This window comes from Arachis stenosperma, chromosome 8 (genome assembly GCF_014773155.1).
Source record: "Arachis stenosperma cultivar V10309 chromosome 8, arast.V10309.gnm1.PFL2, whole genome shotgun sequence".
In the NCBI taxonomy this organism is placed as follows: Eukaryota; Viridiplantae; Streptophyta; class Magnoliopsida; order Fabales; family Fabaceae; genus Arachis; species Arachis stenosperma.
The window spans coordinates 7,516,637-7,525,752 of NC_080384.1; the positions used below are offsets into that span (position 1 = coordinate 7,516,637).

General features: G+C 40.4%; 2 non-coding genes across 2 annotated transcripts; one reads left to right on the top strand and one right to left on the bottom strand.

Annotated features, from left to right (window-relative positions):
* The first annotated feature begins 2,408 nt into the window (after positions 1–2,408).
* LOC130947199 (small nucleolar RNA R71) lies at positions 2,409–2,516 on the top strand. The gene has a single exon (XR_009072599.1). It is a non-coding gene; the product is annotated as a small nucleolar RNA R71 (small nucleolar RNA).
* Positions 2,517–7,396: 4,880 nt separating this feature from the next.
* Positions 7,397–7,504, bottom strand: LOC130947013 (small nucleolar RNA R71). Its single transcript, XR_009072427.1, has one exon. It is a non-coding gene; the product is annotated as a small nucleolar RNA R71 (small nucleolar RNA).
* Positions 7,505–9,116: the final 1,612 nt, after the last annotated feature.

The following is a 9,116-nucleotide window of genomic DNA, read 5'->3' on the forward strand; positions in this document are numbered from 1 at the left end:
GTTATGACGTGTTTTGGGCGTTCAACTCCGGATCATGACGTTTTTCTAGCGTTTAACTCCAGACAGCAGCATGTACTTGGCGTTCAACGCCAAGTTACGTCGTAATTCTTCGAATAAAGTATGGACTATTATATATTGCTGGAAAGCTCTGAATGTCTACTTTCCAACGCCGTTGAGAGCGCGCCATTTGGAGTTCTGTAGCTCCAGAAAATCCATTTTGAGTGCAGGGAGGTCAGATTCCAACAGCATCAGCAGTCCTTTTGTCAGCCTTTTTCAGAGTTTTGCTCAAGTCCCTCAATTTCAGCCAGAATTTACCTGAAATCAAAGAAAAACACACAAACTCATAGTAAAGTCCAGAAATGTGAATTTAACATAAAAACTAATGAAAACATCCCTAAAAGTAGCTTGAACTTACTAAAAATTACCTAAAAACAATGCCAAAAAGCGTATAAATTATCCGCTCATCAGTGCCAGACTGGGCGTTAAACGCCCACCTGCTAGCCTTACTGGCGTTTAAACGCCAGTAGGTTCTTCCTCCAGGGTGTGCTGTTTTTCTTCCTGTTTTTCATTCTGTTTTTGCTTTTTCAATTGATTTTGTGACTTCTCATGATCATCAACCTACAAAATAAAATAAAATAACAAAGGAAAATATATAAAATATAACATTGGGTTGCCTCCCAACAAGCGCTTCTTTAATGTCAGTAGCTTGACAGAGGGCTCTCATGGATCCTTACAAATGCTCAGAGCAATGTTGGAACCTCCCGACACCAAACTTAGAGTTTGAATGTGGGGGTTCAATACCAAACTTAGAGTTTGGTTGTGGCCTCCCAACACCAAACTTAGAGTTTGGCTGTGGGGGCTCTGTTTGGCTCTGATTTGAGAGAAGCTCTTCATGCTTCCTCTCCATGGTGACAGAGGGATATCCTTGAGCCTTAAACACAAAGGATTCTTCATTCACTTGAATGATCAGTTCACCTCCATCAACATCAATCACAGCCTTTGCTGTGGCTAGGAAGGGTCTGCCAAGGATGATAGATTCATCCATGCACTTCCCAGTCTCTAGGACTATGAAATCAGCAGGGATGTAATGGTCTTCAATTTTCACAAGAACATCCTCTACAAGTCCATAAGCTTGTTTTCTTGAATTGTCTGCCATCTCTAGTGAGATTCTTGCAGCTTGTACCTCAAAGATCCCTAGCTTCTTCATTACAGAGAGAGGCATGAGGTTTACACTTGACCCTAGGTCACACAAGGCCTTCTTGAAGGTCATGGTGCCTATGGCACAAGGTATTGAGAACTTCCCAGGATCTTGTCTCTTTTGAGGTAATTTCTGCCTAGACAAGTTATCTAGTTCTTTGGTGAGCAAAGGGGGTTCATCCTTCCAAGTCTCATTTCCAAATAACTTGTCATTTAGCTTCATGATTGCTCCAAGGTATTTAGCAACTTGCTCTTCAGTGACATACTCATCCTCTTCAGAGGAGGAATACTCATCAGAGCTCATGAAAGGCAGAAGTAAGTCCAATGAAATCTCTATGGTCTCATTTTGAGCCTCAGATTCCCATGGTTCCTCATTAGGGAACTCATTGGAGGCTAGTGCACGCCCATTGAGGTCTTCCTCAGTGGCGTTCACTTCCTCTCCTTCCTCTCCAAATTCGGCCATGTTGATGGCCTTGCACTCTCCTTTTGGATTTTCTTCTGTATTGCTTGGAAGAGTACTAGGAGGGAGTTCAGTAATTTTCTTGCTCAGCTGTCCCACTTGTGTCTCCAAATTCCTAATGGAGGACCTTGTTTCAGTCATGAAACTTTGAGTGGTTTTGATTAGATCAGGACCATGGTTGCTAAGTCAGAGTGGTTCTGCTTAGAATCTCTGTCTGTTGCTGAGAAGATGATGGAAAAGGCTTGCCATTGCTAAACCTGTTTCTTCCACCATTATTGTTGTTGAAACCTTGTTGAGGTCTCTGTTGATCCTTCTATGAGAGATTTGGGTGATTTCCATGAAGAATTATAGGTGTTCCATAGGGTTCTTCTAGGTAATTCACCTCTTCCATTGAAGGGTTCAGGATCATAGGCTTCTTCTTCAGATGAAGCATCCTTAGTACTGCTTGGTGCATTTTGCATTCCAGACAGACTTTGAGAAATCAAATTGATTTGTTGAGTCAATATCTTGTTCGAGCCAGAATGGCATTCAGAGTATCAATCTCAAGAACTCCTTTCTTCTGACTTGTCCCATTGTTCACAGATCCTTTCAGAAGTGTACATGAATTGGTATTTGCAACCATTTCAATTAGCTCTTGAGCTTCTGTAGGCGTCTTCTTCAGATGAAGAGATCCTCCAGCAGAGCTATCCAAAGACATCTTGGATAGTTCTGAGAGACCATCATAGAAAATACCTATGATGCTCCATTCAGAAAGCATGTCAGAAGGACATTTTCTGATCAATTGTTTGTATCTTTCCCAAGCTTCATAGAGGGATTCTCCATCCTTCTGTCTGAAGGTTTGGACTTCCACTCTAAGCTTACTCAATTTTTGAGGTGGAAAGAACTTTGCCAAGAAGGCATTGACTAGCTTTTTCCATGAGTCCAGGCTTTCTTTAGGTTGTGAGTCCAACCATGTCCTGGCTCTGTCTCTTACAGCAAAAGGGAATAGCATAAGTCTGTAGACCTTAGGGTCAACCCCATTAATCTTGACAGTGTCACAGATTTGCAAGAATTCAGCTAAGAACTGATGATGATCTTCCAATGGAAGTCCATGGAACTTGCAATTCTGTTGCATTAGAGAAACTAATTGAGGCTTAAGCTCAAAGTTTGTTTGCTCCAATGGCAGGGGATAGAGATGCTTCTCCCATAGAAGTCGGGAGTAGGTGCAATAAAGTCACCCAGCACCTTCCTTGCATTGTTTGCATTGTTGTTGTTTTCGGCTGCCATGTGTTCTTCTTCTTTGAAGATTTCTGTTAAGTCCTCTACAGAGAGTTGTGCTTTAGCTTCTCTTAGCTTTCGCTTCAAGGTCCTTTCAGGTTCAGGATCAGCTTCAACAAGAATGCTTTTGTCTTTGTTCCTGCTCATATGAAAGAGAAGAGAACAAGAAAATGTGGAATCCTCTATGTCACAGTATAGAGATTCCTTGAGGTGTCAGAGAAGAAGAAAAATAGAAGGAAGAGGTAGAAGAATTCGAACTTAATCAGATAGAGTTCGAATTGTGCATTGAGGAGGAGTGGTACTCCATAAATAGAAGGATGTGAGAAGAGAGGAGGAGCTTTTTCGAAAATTAAGTTAAAAAGATTTTTTTTTTAAAAATTTTGAAAAACTTTAATTGATTTTCGAAAATCAAGAGTGAGAAAGGGATCAAGTAATTTTTGAAAAAGATTTTGAAATTAGAAATCAAAAAGATATGTGATGAGCGGATAATTTATACACTTTTTGGCATTATTTTTAGTATGTTTTTGGTATGATCTAGTTAGTTTTTAGTATATTTTTATTAGTTTTTAGTTAAAATTCACTTTTCTAGACTTTACTATGAGTTTGTGTGTTTTTCTGTGATTTCAGGTATTTTCTGGCTAAAATTGAGGGACCTGAGCAAAAATCTGATTCAGAGACTGAAAAGGACTGCAGATGCTGTTGGATTCTGACCTCCCTGCACTCGAAGTGGATTTTCTGGAGCTACAGAAGCCCAATTGGCGCGCTCTCAACGGCGTTGGAAGGTAGACATTCTGGGCTTTCCAGCAATATATGATAGTCCATACTTTGCCTAAGATTTGATGGCCCAAACCGGCGTTCAAAGTCACCTCAAGAAATCCCAGCGTTAAACGCTGGAACTGGCACCCAAATGGGAGTTAAACGCCCAAACTGGCATAAAAGCTGGCGTTTAACTCCAAGAAGAGTCTCTACACGAAATTGCTTCATTGCTCAGCCCAAGCACACACCAAGTGGGCCCGGAAGTGGATTTTTATGTCATTTACTCATCTCTGTAAACCTTAGGCTACTAGTTTTCTATAAGTAGGACCTTTTGCTATTGTATTATCATCTTTGGATTGTTTTTGATCCTTTGATCATCTTTGGACATCTAGTTCTTAGATCATTGGGAGGCTGGCCATTCGGCCATGCCTAGACCTTATGCTTATGTATTTTCAACGGTGGAGTTTCTACACACCATAGATTAAGGTGTGGAGCTCTGCTGTACCTCGGTATTAATGCAATTACTATTGTTCTTCCATTCAATTCCGCTTGTTCTTGTTCTAAGATATCACTTGTTCTTCAACTTGATGAATGTGATGATCCGTGACACTCATCATCATTCTCACTTATGAACAAGGTGACTGACAACCATTCTTGTTCTACAAGCACCAAGGCTCTAGTGAATGTCTCTTGGATTCTGATTGCACGATGCATGGTTGATCGCCTGACAACCGAGTGCTCGCCTGACAAACGAGCCAACCATTCCGTGAGATCAGAGTCTTCGTGGTATAGGCGAGAACTGATGGCAGCATTCAAGAGAATCCGGAAGGTCTAACCTTGTCTGTGGATTCTGAGTAGGATTCAATGACTGAATGACTGTGACGCTTCAAACTCCTAGCAGGCGGGGCGTTAGTGACAGACGCAAAAGTATCGATGGATATTATTCCGGCCTGACCGAGAACCGACAGCTGAATTCCGCGTGCCGTGACAGGGCATATGCAATCGCTTTCACTGAGAGGATGGGAGGTAGCCATTGACAACGGTGAAACCCTACACAAGCTGCCATGGAAAGGAATAGGAAGGATTGGATGAAGACAGTAGGAAAGCAGAGAGACGGAAGGGAAGGCATCTTCATGCTTATCTGAAGTTCCTACCAATGAATTACTAAGTATATCTATCCTTATCTTTATGTTATTTTCGTTCATCACCATATACATTTGAGTCTGCCTGACTAAGATTTGCAAGATGACCATAGCTTGCTTCAATACTAACAATCTCCGTGGGATCGACCCTTACTCAACGTAAGGTATTACTTGGACGACCCAGTGCACTTGCTGGTTAGTTGTGCGAAGTTGTGTAATGCCATGGGATTGAGCTACCAGTTTTTGGAGTTCATGACCGGGGATTATGAGAGTTGTGAAAAGTATTGTTCACAATTTCGCGCACCAAGTTTTGGCGCCGTTGCGGGGATTGTTCAGTTTGAGCAAGCTTTTTGTCCGGTAACATCAGTGCCAAATTTCGGATCCGGCAACAAGCACCAAGTTTTTGGCGCCGTTGCCGGGGATTGTTCAGTTGGACAACTGACGGTTCATCTTGTTGCTTAGATTAGGTATTTTTTTTTCGAAATTCTTGAAGATGAATTCTAGAGTTTCATGATGATTTGTTGAAGTCTGGCTGGCTGAGAAGCCATGTCTAATCTCATTGGACCGAGGTTTCAACTTATCATCACAAGAGCTTGTTGATTTTTTATCAATCTTGCTTTTGGAGCAGTGATCTGCTAAGGCTTGGCTGGCCTTTGGCCATGTCTAGTGTTTTGGACCGAAGCTTTCTTTGAAAGCTTGGCTGGCTGTGAAGCCATGTCTAATTCCTGGACCGGAGTCTTAGACTAAGCATTGCACTGATTCCTGGAATTCTCATTAAGAAATTTTGATACCTTTTTCCACTTAATTTTCGAAAAACACAAAAAAAATAAAAATAAAAAATCATAAAAACCAAAAATATTTCTTGTTTGAGTCTAGTGTCTCATCTTAAGTTTGGTGTCAATAGCATGCATTCATTCATGTGTCTTAGTGATCTTCAAAATGTTCTTGATGATTTACTTGCTCTGATCTTTGAATTCTATTGACTTGAAGTGTTTTGTGTGTCTCATATGCATTTTCATTAGTGTCAGTAGTATACAAACTGCTAAGTTTGGTGTCTTGCATGCATTGTTATTTGGTTTTAATTGCATTTTGATTATTCTTTATTATTAAAAATCCAAAAATATTTTTAATTTGTGTCTTTTCAAGTCAATAATACAGAGGATTGAAGATTCAGAACATACAGCAGAGGAATTGCACAGAAAAAGCTGGGCGTTCAAAACGCCCAGTGAAGAAGGACAGACTGGCGTTTAAACGCCAGCCAGGGTACCTGGTTGGGCGTTTAACGCCCAAAAGGGTATAGTTTTGGGCGTTAAACGCCAGAATGTGCACCATTCTGGGCGTTTAACGCCAGGATGGCTAAAGGGGGAAGATTTTGTTTTCAAATCAAATTTTTTTTCAAGTTTTCAAAGTTTTTCAAAATCAAATCTTTTTCAAATCATATCTTTTCAATCAAATGTTTTCAAAATCAATTTCTTTCCTTTTTCAAAGATACTTACTATCAATTAATGATTTGATTGAACATTTCAAGTATGTTGCCTTTTCTGTTGAGAAAGGTTTAAATGTTTGAATCATATCTTTTCTTGATAGCCAAGTTACTAGTTTTTAAAATCAAATCTTTTTAAAATTGTTTTCAAATCATATCTTCTCAATCACATTTTTTTAAAAAAAAAAATCAATCAGATCTTCTCAACTTCATCTTTTTCAAAATAGTTTTCAATCAATCTATTTGATTTCTAATTTCAAAATATTTTTCAAAAATCACTTTACTTCTCTCCCACTTTCATTTTCGAAAATTAAGTAATACTTTTCAAAAATATTTTCAAAATCTTTCACTTAATTTTCGAAAATTACTTCCCTTCTCCTCACATCCTTCTATTTATGGACTAATATTATTCCTTAACGTAAAATTTGAACTCCATCTTCTTTGATAAGTTCGAATTTTCCACTTCTGTCTTCTACTCTTCTTTTCCTCTGACACTTCAAGGAATCTCTATACTGTGACATAGAGAATTCCACGTTTTCTTGTTCCCTTCTCTTTCTTATGAGCAGGAGCAAAGACAAAAGCATTCTTGTTGAGCCTGATCCTGAACCTGAAAGGACCTTGAAGAGAAAGCTAAGAGAAGCCAAAGCACAACTCTCTTTAGAGGACCTGACTGAATTCTTCAAAGAAGAAGAACACATGGCAGCCGAAAACAACAACAATGCAAACAATGCAAGGAAGGTGCTGGGTGACTTTACTGCACCTACTCCCGACTTCTATGGGAGAAGCATCTCTATCCCTGCCATTGGAGCAAACAACTTTGAGCTTAAGCCTCAACTAGTTTCTCTAATGCAACAGAATTGCAAGTTCCATGGACTTCCAATGGAAGATCCTCATCAGTTTTTAGCTGAGTTCTTGCAAATCTGTGACACAGTCAAGACTAATGGGGTTGACCCTGAGGTCTACAGACTGATGCTATTCCCTTTTGCTGTAAGAGACAGAGCTAGAATATGGTTGGACTCTCAACCTAAAGAAAGCCTGGACTCTTGGGAAAAGCTAGTCAATGCCTTCTTGGCAAAGTTCTTTCCACCTCAAAAATTGAGTAAGCTTAGAGTGGAAGTCCAAACCTTCAGACAAAAGGATGGAGAATCCCTCTATGAAGCTTGGGAAAGATACAAACAATTGATCAGAAAATGTCCTTCTGACATGCTTTCTGAATGGAGCATCATAGGTATTTTCTATGATGGTCTCTCTGAACTATCCAAGATGTCTTTGGATAGCTCTGCTGGAGGATCTCTTCACTTGAAGAAGACGCCTACAGAAGCTCAAGAGCTCATTGAAATGGTTGCAAATAACCAATTCATGTACACTTCTGAAAGGAATCCTGTGAACAATGGGACTAGTCAGAAGAAAGGAGTTCTTGAGATTGATGCTCTGAATGCCATTCTGGCTCAGAACAAGATATTGACTCAACAAGTCAATTTGATTTCTCAGAGTCTGTCTGGAATGCAAAATGCACCAAGCAGTACTAAGGATGCTTCATCTGAAGGAGAAGCCTATGATCCTGAGAACCCTTCAATGGAAGAGGTGAATTACCTAGGAGAACCCTATGGAAACACCTATAATTCTTCATGGAGAAATCACCCAAATTTCTCATGGAAGAATCAAGAGAGACCTCAACAAGGTTTCAACAATAATGGTGGAAGAAACAGGTTTAGCAATGGCAAGTCTTTTCCATCATCTTCTCAGCAACAGACAGAGAGTTCTAAGCAGAATACCTCTGACTTAGCAACCATGGTCTCTGATCTAATCAAAACCACTCAAAGTTTCATGACTGAAACAAGGTCCTCCATTAGAAACTTGGAAGGACAAGTGGGTCAGCTGAGCAAGAAAATCACTGAACTCCCTCCTAGTGCTCTCCCAAGCAATACTAAAGAAAATCCAAAAGGAGAGTGCAAAGCCATAAACATGGCCGAATTCTGGGAGGAAGAAGAGGCAGTGAACGCCACTGAGGAAGACCTCACTGGGCGTGCACTGACCTCCATTGAGTTCCCCAATGAGGAACCATGGGAATCTGAGGCTCAAAATGAGACCATAGAGATTCCATTGGACTTACTTCTGCCATTCATGAGCTCTGATGAGTATTCTTCCTCTGAAGAGGAAGAATATGTCACTGAAGAGCAAGTTGCTAAATACCTTGGAGCAATCATAAAGCTAAATAACAAGTTGTTTGGAAATGAGACTTGGGAGGATGAACCCCCTTTGCTCACCAAAGAACTGAATGACTTGTCTAGGCAGAAATTACCTCAAAAGAGACAAGATCCTGGGAAGTTTTCAATACCTTGTACCATAGGCACCATGACCTTCAAGAAGGCCTTGTGTGACTTAGGGTCAAGTGTAAACCTCATGCCCCTCTCTGTAATGGAGAAGCTAGGGATCTTTGAGGTACAAGCTGCAAAAATCTCACTAGAGATGGCAGACAACTCAAGAAAACAAGCTTATGGACTTGTAGAGAATGTTTTGGTTAAGATTGAAGACCACTACATCCCTACTGATTTTATAGTCCTAGAGACTGGGAAGTGCATGGATGAATCTATCATCCTTGGTAGACCCTTCCTAGCCACAGCAAAGGCTGTGATTGATGTTGATAGAGGAGAGTTAATCATTCAAGTGAATGAAGAATCCTTTGTGTTTAAGGCCCAAGGATATCCCTCTATCACCATGGAGAAGAAGCATGAAGAGCTTCTCTCAAATCAGAGTCAATTAGAGCCCCCACAGTCAAACTCTAAGTTTGGTGTTGGGAGGCCACAACCAAACTCTAAGT